The sequence below is a fragment of the Leptosomus discolor genome, chromosome 1, assembly GCF_034619465.1.
Source record: "Leptosomus discolor isolate bLepDis1 chromosome 1, bLepDis1.hap2, whole genome shotgun sequence".
Classification (NCBI taxonomy): domain Eukaryota; kingdom Metazoa; phylum Chordata; class Aves; order Leptosomiformes; family Leptosomidae; genus Leptosomus; species Leptosomus discolor.
The window spans coordinates 179281466-179296339 of record NC_141391.1 but is presented as its reverse complement, the minus strand read 5'-3'; the positions used below and the strand labels follow the sequence as shown (position 1 = coordinate 179296339).

Below are 14874 nucleotides of genomic sequence, written 5' to 3'. Positions count from 1 at the left end.
TCCCCTCACAAAATGGGGGCCGGGCGCCGCTGCCCGCCGCGTCGGAGCCTCGCGCCCCCGGCCAGCAACGCCTGTCAGCGGCGGCGCTTCTGGCCGCCCTAGGCCTGCGGCGGCGCCCGGCAGCCCCGCGGCCTACGTGCCCCACGACGTGCGCGGCCCCAGCCGCTGGGCCGCGTCTCCCGCGGGAGGCGGAGGGAGCGCAGCCGAGCGAGCCTCATTGCTCCTTCCTCCTCCTCCTCCTCCCCGTCCCCCTCAGCCCCTCCGCGCCGCTCCCCGCGGGGTTGCTCCTCTCCTCTCCGCGTCGCGTCGCGTCGCGCCGGGCTGGGCCGTGCGGCGGCGCTTGCCCCCGCCCCTCGGCGCTGGCTGCCGGGCCGAGCGGCGGCGGGGTCACGGCGGCGGCCGGGTCAGAGGGTAAAGGTTGCTCCCCCAGCATCCTCCGTGCTGGATACTCAGCCATCTTGGATCCGCGGGACAAGAAAATTCATGCGGTGAGTCCGGCCCCAGCCACCCCCTCCCCGGCCCCCGCCGCCGCCCAGGGCCTCGCCGCCGTCCCGGCCGCGGGCCGATGAGTGAGGGCCGGGCGGCGGCGCGGCCCGCGGCGGGGCTCTGCGGGCCCGGGGCCGTCCCGCCGGGTTTCCGTTTGCTTTTGTCTCCGAGGGGGAGCGGGGGGGACGCGCGGCGCCCGAGCCGGGAGCGCAGCCGCAGGCCCGACCCGGCCCGCCACCCCCCGCCCTCCTCCGCGGCCGCGGTCGGCGGCGGCCGCCGGGCGCCGCTCCGGGGCCGGCCGAGGCCGCGGCCCAGCGGTGCCTGGGCCCCGCATCCTCCGCCGTCGCCGCTGGCGGCTCGCCCCGCGGCCCGCTCGGCCCGCCCGGGACCGCTCCTTCCCGCCGTCGTCTCGCTGCCCTCCCCAGCCCGGCCCCGGGCCTAGCGGCGGTGACCGCCTCCGCGCCCCCGCTCCCGCCTCCCGCCGGGCCCGTCTCCGCTCTGCGGCGGGGGTGCGCGGCCGCCCGGCCCCCGCCCGCCTCCTTCCCCCGGGCCCGGCGCCGGGGCAGGGAAACCTGCCACCCACGGCCAGGGCTGCCGTCGGCCCCGTTCCCGGGCGGCGCCGGGCTGTGCGCCGCGCCGGAGTGGCTTCGCGGCCTGCTCCGCCGGTCCCCGGGAAGGCCCGGGGTGGAGAAAGGGGCTGAGACAGGGGTACTGCTGGCTGGCTTTCTATCGAAAAATATTTTTTTTGCCTGCGCCTTTTCCCCTTTCCTCCTTGCGGCGGTTAAGGCGGAGTATAAACAGGTTCTGGTGTTTCCTCGGACGGGTTTGTAAAACAAACTTGAAACGGACCGAGCCGCTTTCCCGAGCGCTGCCCCCGGAGGAGAGAGCCGGCCTTTCCCCGTCTGCGCGCCCGCCGGGGCGGCGGTTTGAAGCTTTGGCGTGAACCTGACCCGGGGGCGAGCGTGCAGGTGCGGGCTGGAGGCGGGGGAGGCACAGGGTGACAGGTTTGGGATGAGAGGGGGACACTAGAGCGGTGGGGAAGGGTGCGAGAGGTAGTGTTTACACTGTAGGGTGTGTGTGCGCTCCGGACGGAAGCAAGGATTTGCTTACAGGTATTGTAGGTTTAGCATTCCTGTTTTGGAGTGGGTTTTTTGTGAAGTTACAGGTAACTTTGTTTTGGAGGTTTTGTAATATGAGAAAATGAAAACATGCTGGTGTTAGATGTGGATCAGTAGCTTCTGCTGCGGATCCACGTCTAACACAAACATGTTTTCATTTCTGCTGTAAGTCTTGTTTTATCGGGGAAAAACTTGTTACCAACTTTGTGCTGTTTTATCCCTAGGGGAAGATAACTTTTTGTGTCTCCTTCTTGTACGTGTGTGTGTGTGCCTGTGACTTGAGTGTGTGAAGGAGACATTCCTGTGTGCCTGCATGGCAGTAACATCTGGTGCTGGTGACTGGCTGCTAGTCTTAACTCTTCACTTGGGGGAAGGGAGTTTAAGATGATCGAACCTGCTGTCACATCAGTTAGTGGAAACATTTATGTATCTGGAAACTTGGATATGTTTCAGACTGTTAAGACTTGTAGAGACCTGTAAGAGCAAAATAATTGTTTAGGTTTATATTGCAAAGGTATTTCTGCTGGGACCTGGAAGAATTGGTGTGTGTGTGTGTTGATGTACTTTGAGTTCTGTTGTAGCAGCATGTTAATAGAACACAACCCACAAGATGCAGCTTTATGATCTTGAAGACTGTGTGTGTGTCCAGTACCTTCCCCCTTTTCCCCAACTTCCACCATTGTTTATGTTGAGAATGCAGCCAGCATGCTAAACTTCAAGGTGTTGACTGCTTCTGATTTTAGGAAGGGATTTGAATACTCGCTGTCATGAGCTGCCTGACTTGCCTTGCAAGTGTATTTCCGTTTCACTTTCAGGAAGCTGTTGATAAAGCTAAGAGTGTAGTAGTAGATAAACCTTGTCTACACGTCTCTCTTAGAAACTTAATATTGCTGTCAAAGTAGTCATTGTTATTGTAACCCGTTTGTGTGTCAGTTCCACCAATAAAAAAACAAAAGCCCTTGGCAAAGAACTGAAAGTAAAAATAAAAAAAATCCCTGGAATTTGTACAAAATTTGATTTTAATTCTCTTTAAAAGAATCTAATTTTAGACAATTGGTATTCAGTGCAAAAAATAGGGCGGTTAACATGTCATGAAGTTTGATGCTAAAAACTGGTCCCGTAAGTGGTTGTTTGCACCTGAAAATCTTGGTCTGCACCTCAGTCCCTTCGTATAAAAGTTGCATGTGCCCACAGTGGAACGGTAGCTCTCAGAAAGTGTTGCTGCTGTGTTTGCTGTACTTGTGAATATATTTTTGTCTAGATGGAGATTAGCTCTGAAATCAGAAACGGTGTTGCATTTTTAGCCTCTGCTGTAGCTTTTTAAAAAATTTTACTTATTTTTGTGTTGGTGCAAGAGTCTGTTGTGTAGTAATTGCAAAGTTGTAACCTCGTTATAGCTTTAGAGCAGTCTTGTATCATAACTTTGTTAATGCAGAAATATCTTGCACCTACTTGTTGTTATTGATTCAAGAAGCGAATAGAACTTAAAAGTGCACCATAGTTGAATTAAAATAGAGGTTTCTTGCACCTGGTTTTCTGACTTGATCTGGAAACTTAAAAGGAACATTGAATTGCTTGTTTTGTTTTGAGGTAGTACAGAAAGTGCGCCTAAGCTTCCAAGTACAGAGTTGTGTTCTAAAGTAAGTAGATCCTTGTATGTAAAATTTTTATTGTATCTTTCCTTAAAGCTGTAGTGTGCTTGAATACAGATTTTTTTAAAAGGCACCTTAAAAAATGTGTTCTTAAATATATAAAAAATTCTTAAATTCTTGGCAGAATACTTGCTATATTTGTGTGTGTTTCTAAATGTTAGCTTAGATAGAAAGCTCTGTGCCAGTTTATATAGTAGTACCATAGTAAGTCAAAACAGTATGTTTTTGCTACAGATTTAAATGATTGCTCTCTAAGTGATACAGTCTTTCTCATTTAAAAAAAAAAAAAAAATTACAGTGCTTGTTGTCAAAAGCCAAGAAGTTCAAGTTAGGTTAACTTTGCTTCATCTAGGCTTTTAATGTATAGATAACAAAAAAATTGTATGTAAACATTTTTCTACACAGCAGAGATCTGCTAATATTTGTGCTTGAAATTTATCCTGATGTCTCAGGTACCCTATACTGAGCAATTCAAAATAATCTGTTTCAGTTGTGTTTCCTGAATAGGGCTGGCCCTTTTTTTTTTTTTTTTTTTTTAATTTTCCAAATGTGCTTTAGCACATACGTTCTGTGTTTGTGCGTGTTGCATTGGTCTCCTGACTCAGGTTCCTGTAAAAACATATGAACAACTGAAAGTTTGTGGGTGGGCTCATTAACTTAAAGGCACCTACTTGCATGTTGACAGTTAACTTTGTGTGTGAGAGTTTTCAGGATGGATGCTGTATGTTGACAGCTAACTACACTGTTATTGAGCGTTATAACAACTTAGGAAGAATTGTGTCAAATGAAGTTATTGCACAGTAGGATGTTTAAAATTGTCCTTACGGAATTACTTTGTTTTTAGAGAAGGTGTGTGTGTACCAAACATGGCCTGTGCTAATCGGTAAGAGATTTCTACGTCTACGGGATTTAAGATCTTTTTGTGTTTGTATTGGCAATAAATAAAATAAATTAAAAAAACAAACCCACATAAATTGTTCAGATTGCTTTTAACTTATATTTTATCTTTCATTTGTAATACTTTGATGAAAATTGCATATATGTATTGTGGTAGCTTGTACTAGCTCAGCTTCTGTTCTCGTTGTGTAACAGGCCCCAAATCAAGGTGTAAATGATCCTTGTTCAAAGAGGTTACTGAGCCCCCTGATTTGTCTTGAGATAGTGTTGGTTACCAGTGGTGTTGCAGAAGAGCGTGCGTTATTTTTTTCCCCTTGACTTGCTTGCTCTGCAATTTGACTGCCCTTTACACTGCTAATATGTTTAATTTCACAACTATTTACATTTCTTAGGAGGATTCCTTTCAGATTGTGGTGGTAGGTTAAAAGTTGGGTATAATTGAGAGGTTTTTTTCAGACACATCCTTCTCTTGTTGAATTGCAGTGCAAGAGTTGTTGATCAGAAATTTGTTAGTGAGTAAAGCATTGTTGCCTCCTGTTTTCCGTTCCATTTTGGGTAAGTTTTTGCAGGTATTTTTAAGTATCATCTTGTACCCCATGTCACTCAGGATTCTTTTTGGTTGGAGTGGGTATTTTAATGAACTTCTGAAGCATTTTCAAAGTTCTGCCTTCAAATTTTTTTATGCATTTGAGATCAATGATAGTTGAATATAGTTGGCTGAGGTCAAGTTATTTGCAAAAAGGTATAGTTTATTTAAAACAAAAACCAGTATAAAATGCTGGTCTGTTTGTGGGAAGTAAGACGTAAACTCCTACTTCATATTACTCTCGTTGAGCAGACGGTAATCCAGTGGATTGAGCCTGAGCGTAAGAGTTGGAGCATGCTTTCTGTCTTTCTGAGTTAGCTACTGAAGTGATGCGTGACTCTGGGTAAATCCTTTAACCAATTTATATCCAAGTTCTAGTCCGTAGTAAGAAGATAATGCTTGCCTGTGTTTTACATGCACGGTTCAAGGCTTCTGTGGAACTAGATACCAATAGCAGCTAACATACATAGAGAAAACAATGTTAAAAAACCCCAAATGGTGATATACCAAATTCAGTAGGTGGCAGTTGTATTGTTTGTCCTTATGTGTTTCAGGATTGTATATGCAGAACACTTTCATTACAATCTAAATATGTGTGTGTTTGAAAACAATAGCAAGAAGTTCCTAGGCACAAAAAAGCAGCAGTATTACATTAAAACAGTCACCAGCTATTTTAAATTATAAACTGTTAATGTTTAGATTTGTGGGCAACTTCTTGGCAAACAAGTTTTTCTGAGGCTGCCTTTGTAACACAGACAATGATAATGTAAAATCATGTATTATCTTTTCTGCTTAAGGATTGCAGGAAGATGCCTGTCCTCTAGTGCAAAATAAGTAGCGAATGCTTGTGTCTGTGGACTGTGCACTTGTCATATAGTCTACATGACTGTGTGAGTTTTTTCTTCAAGCTTCACTGGAACAGTATTTTTCCCCTTTCAGCCTACTAAAACCTTGCATTATTTGAGGTAGTCTGACTGTTCTTCGTAACTATTTCTAATGCATTTTTTTGTTCTAATAGCGAAAACTGTTCTCGCAAAGAAAGTGTTGCCAGAGAATTGTAATGATGGAAAAAAGGTCTGCCAACCCTCTTTCTGTTGCTCTGCTGTGTAGGGGACTTGTTGAGGTATATGCTTGGAGTCTTTCACTACTCAGTAGTAATGCAGTTTGAGAGAAAGTACTTGTTGCATATAAATCTATTTTTTTTTTTTTTTTATAAAATGTGTAAAGCGGAAAAATAGCTCTGAAGCAGGTATTTTATGTAATGACTAAGTAGGCTAAAACATAGAAAGAAGGTCTTATCTCTTCCTCAGAGTTTATACCGTGCTTTGTGGTGTGGAGAAGTGGAAATCTGAAAGGTTAAAAAAAAAAAAAAAATCATAGCTGTACACAGTGTCAAATTTTTGAAAGACTGAAGAGATGATGAGCAATTCTGAGTGTTAAAAGTACCTTGCAATATTGTGTCCATCTGTAAAATTTTTTACTGTAAAAATCTTTTTATATGAGATACTTTATTAATTTGTTGCAGTGTCGGTACTGTTCTTGATACTCCGCTGTGTGATGTGCATTTTTCAACATGTCAAAAGCATCATCATAAAGTAGAAAGGTACCTTATATTGAAATCTTAATTTGCTGGCCTGTTTACTGGATGTGGATGCGCATTTCTTCTAAGTTGATTCTTCAAGATCAAATTGATTAAGATCAGCATTATATGGGAGAATTAAGTCAGTATATCTCTTTTTAGTTCGTGGCAGAAGTTGAAGTAAATTCAGGTTCCTGTGCTGCTGTGATATGGAGTCAATTTTTTTTAGGAAACTTTTTGGCACTTTCAGGATGGCATGTTTTGGGCAATACATACATGGTTTGTTTTCTCCCTAATTTCCTGGAAGTTCGGTTATATATATGAACATGTGGGAACATCTGTGATGGAACAAGAAGTATTCCAAATTTCTTGGAAGGATAAAATGTAGTTTTCAAAAGATTGGTGCTCTTCTGAACTTTTGCTGTCTCAGGTAGGTGTGTATTGTGACTAGCAGCACTATATGCTTGATGACAAGTAGTAGTTTTGTAACACTTTAATTGGGAGTTTTCAAACTGTTGATATTAGCTATGATCCTAATCTTTTATTTGTCTCCAAAACACATATAGCTTTAGTTTAAATGACCAATTTTTTTTAAAGCATCTGGCAGTTCTTTTAGGGTCCTAACTGTAGATTCAATTTCAGGCCTCACTTTATTAAGTATGCTACTAGACTGAATTTGGTTTTATAGCAACAGATCAACAAGTCTTGAAAACTGGGATGATCAAGTGTAGGTCTGGTTGGCAACCAGGAGTGACTCGCTGAGAGCAGGGGTCTTTAACTGCCCCTTAACTGCAGCGCGTGTGTATTCCTGTGTACAGCTACTGGACTTCTCTGTACTGGTGAATACCTGTGTCTGCAGACAGAGTCCAGTTTTTAGAGCAAAAACATTTTGAGAGATGTATTTTAAAACTCTGTCGACTAAGCATAGTCCACAGGCCACTCTGTTGAAGTACTTAGCAAAGAGCCTGAAGAGGAGTAACATAGACTGCAAATGAATAAACAGTGGTAGTAAAATCTGTTGGCAGTAGGATGTGCTTAATGGATTGGCTTATGTTTGTATCTGCAAGAAATAGGGGAAGCAATATTGATAAATTCAGGTTGCGTTGTTTTGAAGAGCAGTATATACATGATGACAAAGTTAGCTGTACTTTCTTAAAAAGTGGTAAAAATGAAAGAAACCGTGAAAATCGGAGATGGTGAGGGAGGAGTAGAGTTTAATCTAGGCAAATGTGTGCTGGGTTCATTCTGCGGTATCTAGTTTAAAGAAAGCAAATACCTAGGAAGCTTTGATTCAGTTTTTCTCTGGTGATGTAATTTATGAGATTATTTGGCTTGTCTGTCCATCCCTGCAGTGAGCATATATATATATATGTATATATAATTTTAAAATATGTCATGTCTATATAGATAACCCAACTTTTGAGTTAACTCAAGAGTGAAGCATTTAACTTAAATTATGTTTATATAAGGAAACTGAAAACAAATCAGAAAGTGAAATTAAGTCTCAAATTATGGTACTACAAACCTTGTAAAATTGTGTCTAGGTCGAGGAAGGAAGTCCAAACTAGTGCACTCTCGTGGAAAAGAGATAGTCAGACCTTATCTAGTAAGTATTCTGTATAAGCAGCTGGCCAGGCAGCATGTGAGCACATACAGGCTTCCAGAGTGTCTGCACCATGACTTTTTGCCCTGGAGCAGGGCAGAGAGAGAGTCATAAAGAGATGTGGAAAAGAAGGAAGTTGAGGGTTATCATAGTGTGGGAGAAGTGTTAAGAAACAAAAGAGCGAATGTGTAAGAAACTAGTTTTTATTAGTTCTGCTGCTCTTAGAAAAGTAGATGTCCGTATTTATGATTAGTGTGTTTGTGTTTTGGGGTTTTTTAGTTGATACAAATTACCTTTCTTAGTCTCGGATGGTTCAGTATTTTTTGGGATTGGTGGGAGAGAACTCTAATCTGAATCGAATCTGATATCGTGCTCCAACTGAGAAACTGTCCATGGCTCTGCAACAGATTCCAGTGCAGTACTTAATTTTGTAATGTGCTTCTAAAAATAAGTGCATAGTCTTATGTAACACTTCTTGTATTGTTAGCACCTAGAAGTTTCATCCCCACTGGTATGAAGAGGAACACATCCTGCATAATTTTTGGTTGTGGGTATTTACATCTGACGTATTTTCCTTGCCAGTGTCTGTGGCCAAATAGTAACTTGTGTTTTAGAAATATCAAATATCTTGTTTTCACAGTTAAGTATGTTACTCCTCTGCATTTGCAGAGTTTTACAGTATTATTTTGGCATATCTGAGTGAAACAACAGTTTGAAAGTACTATATAATACAGTGAACATTTGTTTCTCTAATTTAAAGAAGCAAGGTAGATTCCTGCTCACAGGTATGTGCACTTCCTCAGAGACCTCTCACATAATCTGGCTCTACATTGTAACTCTTAAGAGTTCTGAAAGTCTGTGAATGCTGCAGATGTGAAAAGGAGATGTTAATCATATTAATGCAACTTTAAGGGCAAACTTGAAATATGCTTGAAAATAAACCTCACTTTTTTCCATATTTTAGGTGACATTTATGATCAAATTATACAATTCTCTTAGCTGTTGTACACCTCTTGCTGTAGTCCTAGCAATGTTTTGATCTCTTTAATGTGACTTTTTCTCGTGCTTTTTGAATTCAGGCTGCAAAGAACATGTTAAATTAAATGATAGAATGCATCATGTCTTGCTGATAGGATGACACCTGTACAGAACAAACCTGTCATGTAAATAATTTAAGGGATAGAAATTGGATTCATCAAGAATTACAGCTTTATTACAGAGTAACTTTGTTCTCATTTTTCACCGCTTCTTGAAGTAGATGCTATGTTTTTATGTTAGGAGCACAGCTGAAATTTCATAGTAGAGGGTTGAAAGTTGAGAGTCTCAAAATGCGAGACCAAAACAGAGAACAAACAACCGTTGTTTGTTCTATTACTGTCCTTACAAAAGTTAATTTTCTGTAGAGTTGTTTACTGACATCTCAAGTGCTTAATTTTTTAAGGTCCTTCTCTTTCCCTGAGGGATCCTGTAGTTCAGTGAAGAGTGAATTCAAAGGGATCTAAGGTCTGAAGAAATAGATAATTGTAAAACTAAACAAACAGGTACTTTCTTCGTTAGGTCACAGCTTTAAGGATAAATGAGATTTTGTAGATTCTTTTAGTGATTGTTTTATCTGAACAATTCAAATTACTTGATTTTCTAGCAGTGTCTAGGTCAAATGTCCAGAACTTTGGGGCAGCGAAAGTATTGTCAGCCCTCGAACTTCCATGTCAACCATGGAGGTGATCCTTAAAGACTGAGAAATTTGTAAAGCTTAGTATTTATGATGTCAGAAGCCTGTGCTTCAGTATAAGGGTTACCTTTGACAAAGTATGGGTTACCTTTGTGCTTCCTGAGGCCAATCAGCGTATGTACATATTCAGATAGGTAGATAGATGCTATTTCTGCATGGAAGTTTTTGTTTCTAGGTTGAACTTGGAGAGTTCAGTAGGAGAGTGGGCAACGACACTAGGTGACCACCTGCTGTAAGGCATCTCATCCTGTGCCTTCTCCCTTTGGTTGTGGATCTTAAGAAACCCTCTTGACCCAGCTTGTGTATTGCGGGGGGAAACCACAAAGCACTGCACCACCCTTCCTGGAGGCCTGTGGGTACAATATCTTTTTTTCCTGGTGATAGGGGAACAATCCCTCCTGGTCTTGGGGAACTGCTGAATATACCTGAGAGCAAGGAGCATGATGTCCAACACAAAGTCGTTGTTACTCAGTTTTTGCCTTGTGAATAGCAATGTTTTGCATTTTTCTCAGTTCTGATTTCTCCAAAGAGCTGTGGGACACAGCTGGGGCACTCTGGCTCTGAGGGAAGGAAGGACATTCGTCTGCTGGCACTGAGGGACTCCTGAGTGCCATGTTCTGTGTATAGAAAGGCCAGGACTGTGCCCTAGCCGTGGTGCAGCAGGCATGCAGCTCTGGTAGGCAAGGCAAGGACAGGAGGGCAAGGGTGGGCAAAGCATCCCAGAAAGGAAGAGCCTCTGCAGGCCAGGCCATGTTGTTCTATGCCTGGGCCTAGTTGGTCAGTTAATACTGTATTTGTAGAGGAGAAATGCAATGTTTTTGTAGTAAATAGGTTACTTGGTTCTGTTTGGTATTGTTTCCTCTTTTTCTAGAGTAGTAGTCTACTCGGGAGCCATACGTAAGAATAACACATGCCCAGTCTTTTTTTAAGGGTGTATCCCAGAGTTTCCTCATCATAGCTGTCTGTTGTCCATCTGTCCACTGGTAAGAGAAGACTGCTGATGTCAAGGAGGCCCTGGCAGTTGCTGGTTTTTATCACTGAGTTGTCTTGGCCTGGTTTGAGCAGGACTGTGTCAGGAAACCATTGGTATCCCTAGGTTCACGGGGGGGTTGTTAGGAGAGGAGAGTTTTGTGAAAAGAATTTCCTATTTATTTTTGCATAGAGTCAGTACACATTTTTTACTTTAAATGCTTAATTGTCCTGTTAATATAATGTAGTGAAGTTAGTGTGTGTATCCTGCACTCTTGATATAACCTGCTATTTATGAAAAGTTTTAGATTTTTGTGGAAGATGGTGTAACCACCCTTGCCTCTCTTAATTAAGTAAAACTTTGAAATTTTATGTCAGGTTTATACAATGTCTGCCTTTTTTGACTTGCAACTTCTAGAATGAGTTGATAGTCTTTTCATTGACTGACGCAGGGTCAGAATAAGCTCACATCCCTCTGATGTTGCCCTTGCCATGGCACTCTATAAAACTGTGTGGGTATGTTTTGATCCTTCTGAGGTATGGATATTTTGGTTGTGAACATGTTTTCTGTGAAAACTCTTAGTCACTAATAATTGTAGTGACACTTTAAAATATCTTACTGCTTTTTACTAGAAAGGAAAAAAGCATATAAAACCACAATAGAATGACAGATTTCGCTTAGAAGGCAAGCTTCTGAAATTGTTATGCATGAAGAGCATTTAAAATAATCCAGTTGTCAGTGTTAAACGCTAATACTGAAATGGGAAGAAAAAAAAGTGAAAATGGTCTTGCCTAATCAGTTGCCCTCATGCTTTGTGGTGTTAAACCCAGAAGACATACCATGTTTTGGTCAACAGAATTCCCTTTGGTGTGTTTCTTCTCTCTGAATGCAGCTACCATGGTTCTGCCCACATTATCCTTTTTTTTTTTCCTTTTTTTTTTTTTTTCACTCTCCTTTGAAGAACCACTCAGTATTTTTCTCTGAGGTGACAGTCCAGCAGTGTCAGAATAAGGGTGCTGTCTTGGAACAAGATGGGCAGCTGCTAATAGAGTGGGTTTGGTTTGGGTTCCACAGCAAGGTCTTGTCATTCGCTGGAAACTTCACCAGGTCCTGCTTCTGTCAGCAGTCCGACCTCTGGACACTGTCAGACTGTCAAAATAAAATGGACAAAATGTCAGAATTACAAATGGCTGGATTACTGATGGAAGTATGTCCCTTGAGAGTCCCAGTGATACTTTGTAATTACACATCTGTTAGGAGGAGCTAATTTAAATTTGGGGTTGATGTGTGAAGTGGTAATGATAAATAGTCTATGAAATGCTGCTGAGGTGGTCATATCCCTCTCATACTCATTTTGTAATATTTCCTTTACATTTTTTGTAATATCAAATATGCTTTGGAATTTTAGCTATTAAAAATTTTATTTTTTTTCACTTGGTGTGAGAAGCTTTGAATTGGGTTGCTCTATAAATCTAGAGAGGAGCAGCTATATTCCATCAAGCGATGAAGGCATTCCCAGTGTTAGTATAGGTACATGATTCTGTGAACTTAATTTTTATCTGAAGATAGGGTTTTAGATACATGCAGAAACACTTCAGCTAGCCTTTTTTGTTCCCTGTGCTCCCTGAATGCCTCCTTTTTCTGCCTTATGTATTTTTAGGGTTTGATTTTTTTTTTTTTTGTCCCTGTACTTTTCTTACTCTTTTTTACCTCCTTTTCACTTAGTTTCTTTGCTTCCCCAGCAATTTAGGGTTGAAAAGCAAAGTTTTGTATTACCTCATTGTTCTGCCTGATGCTTAGTCTTTGTATTGACATGTCATAAACTTGTCTCATTTTCACTTCATAAACTGAGAGGGATGTAGGTCACTGTTTATATGAGCATTTGAAGTTTTGTTAGAAATAAGCCCCTCCCGTAGTCGGTACATAAAGCCCTGCTTCAATGACTGCTAAAATTGCAAAGGCAATCTGAACTTAAGAGATGCTGGAATGAAGGTTTTATTTCCTATCTTAAGTCAGGTTCCATCTGCATATCACTGTTATGTAGTTTTTTTGATCAAGTGTTTTTCCCAGAGGACTCTGGCCTCATTTATTAGAAAGGATGCATGGTGTTCCCTCACTGAGGTTTTTCTTTTTTAATCCCATTGTTCAGATCATGCTATCCAAAATTATAAATAAATTCTGGATTAATGGTTTCTCCCAGGTTTCATGGAAGTGGTTTATAATATGCTTTTGAAAAAGTTCTGTTTTTATATGGCTGTCACCTCAGTGCAGCAATGCATTACAAATAGAGAAACTGAGGCATTGGTTTAATATTTCATAACATAAATACCTTTCATTTCATTTAATTTGCAGCTGTGAATGGTGAATGCTTCTGCATAGACTCTGGAAATATTTCAAGCAGAAGGCACGTGTGAAAATCTTTATGTGGCTCGCCCAGCATTATTAAAAAAAAAAAAGACAAACCTGAAGACAGGCATGAAATCAGTTTACATATGTGACATTTAAACATCTTAGCTAGACATGTTTTCTTTCTATAGTTTCTGCATCATTAATTAGAAGAGGGTACAGGTGTATCTTGACGGTGGTCCCTGGTCTGTTGTCTGTACACAAAAAGGAGGAAATCCAGAATTGGTGGGTCCAGGATCTGAAGCTCCGCATGCTGTAGTGGCAGGGTCTTTGGGACTCTCCGCTTTCCCGGCAGTGTCTTACACGTGTCTGTTTCTCTCTGCAGTTTCTTTTTCTATTCCTGTTCTGAACTCTAATTCCTTTTCTGTTTTCCTCCTCCCCTGTGCCCTAGCTATCCTCTTGATGGCACCCAACTGATTTTTAAGAGAACTAAAGTATTTCTCAGTCCTAGGATGAAGTGTCCTTAGCCATCCTGTGGCTGGGCTTACATCCACACCACTGCACAGAGGTCTCAGGCAAGAAGGTGAAATGTGTTGTAGATCGGTTGTGAAATTCTGTACGATCTCAGTGTAGCATGTGAGTGGGGTGGTGTTGCAGAGCCTTACAGCTGAAGCAAACTTGAGCAGATCTTCCTTGTGATGGTATGCAGTGCATTCCTAAGACAAGAACATGCCTTGCTTGTCAGTGTTGCGCAGCGTTCAAGTGCTAGAGCATCCCAACAGTCTAGATTTTAAAATGTTTTCAGCTGGAGGGGGAATATTTTCCTGTTTAAAAACATTCAGAAATGATTGAATCATCATAGCTACTTAAAAATAAAAATCGGTTCAGCCTGAAAGATGGTTAAAGGAGGTGTTTGGGCATGAAAGGCTTGTGCATTTTGTAATTTGACCAAGTGAATGAATATGAGGTCTTAAAAGCAATTACTAATATTATCCAACACAGCGTTACTGCCTGTGCTGTCTGTAATGATGTAAGTTGCTCTTAAAAGTAAAACTGAATCTCTGTCTTCATAGGTTTTTCTTCTTCCAAAGTAGTGCATTTGAAGGCAATTTTAAACAAGGCCCAGATTAAAGTGCATTTCATGTGCATGCAATTTATTGTGCAGTTCTCCGAATATGGAGTGTAAGAAGAGCTGTAGAAAATTTCTGGAAAACTGTTAGTCTGGAAGTGTGGCATAAACCTCAAGTTACAAGATTGTTTGAAAACTACCATTCGGTGTAACTTTGTAGTGAAGGAATGACTACCATAGTTACATTTAAAAATAAAAAAGAAAAAAGTTTGTGTTGTAAATGAAGATACTTTATTTGTAAAGGTATGGGAGGATTATGTAACAAGGAAAAGGGTGAAGCAAATAAGAGACAGTGATTATTACAAGAGCAGTGAAGGCTTTAGTTTTATTTGTTGTGTTTACCTGCATTAAAAACTGTCATGAAAATAGTAAAGGTGTCTATTCAAGTAATACATGACTGATTTTTTTTCCTCTTCTTTGTATTTTACAAGTGAGGCAGTTAATACCCAGACTCAGCTATAAATCTTTGGGTGTCAATTTAAGATCTAGTTTTATCCTGTATATCTTCTTCCTCTTTATTTTAATGCTTGGGGTGAAATTTCTGTCTTCTGACTTCAGCTGGCTAAAAGGTAGGCATCTAGGCCTCTGGAAGTCCAGGGAAAGAACTGGAAGAACTTCTTACATATTCTTGAAAACATATGCATATACCAGAAGTGAGCATTTGCTCTCTGAATGAATAAACATGACTGAACAGAGAGTACTTGTGTTACTGTAATGTGTATAACAGATCGTACAGTCAGTGTAAGCGCTGCTGTACCCTTTTCCTCCTTTTCAGA

The 14874-nt window shown here is 41.6% G+C and overlaps 1 protein-coding gene across 3 annotated transcripts in view; it reads left to right on the top strand.

The window, feature by feature from the left end:
* Positions 1–417: 417 nt before the first annotated feature.
* Positions 418–14874, top strand: part of CNOT2 (CCR4-NOT transcription complex subunit 2) — a 95735-nt gene continuing 81278 nt past the window's right edge. For 2 of the 3 annotated variants that reach the window (XM_086471801.1, XM_086471794.1), the window contains exon 1: positions 418–488. The gene's annotated coding sequence lies outside the window, so the exon portion shown is untranslated. Of the gene's footprint in view, positions 489–1583; positions 1599–14874 lie in introns of those variants that run through there. The other variant, XM_086471787.1, reaches the window with a different exon arrangement.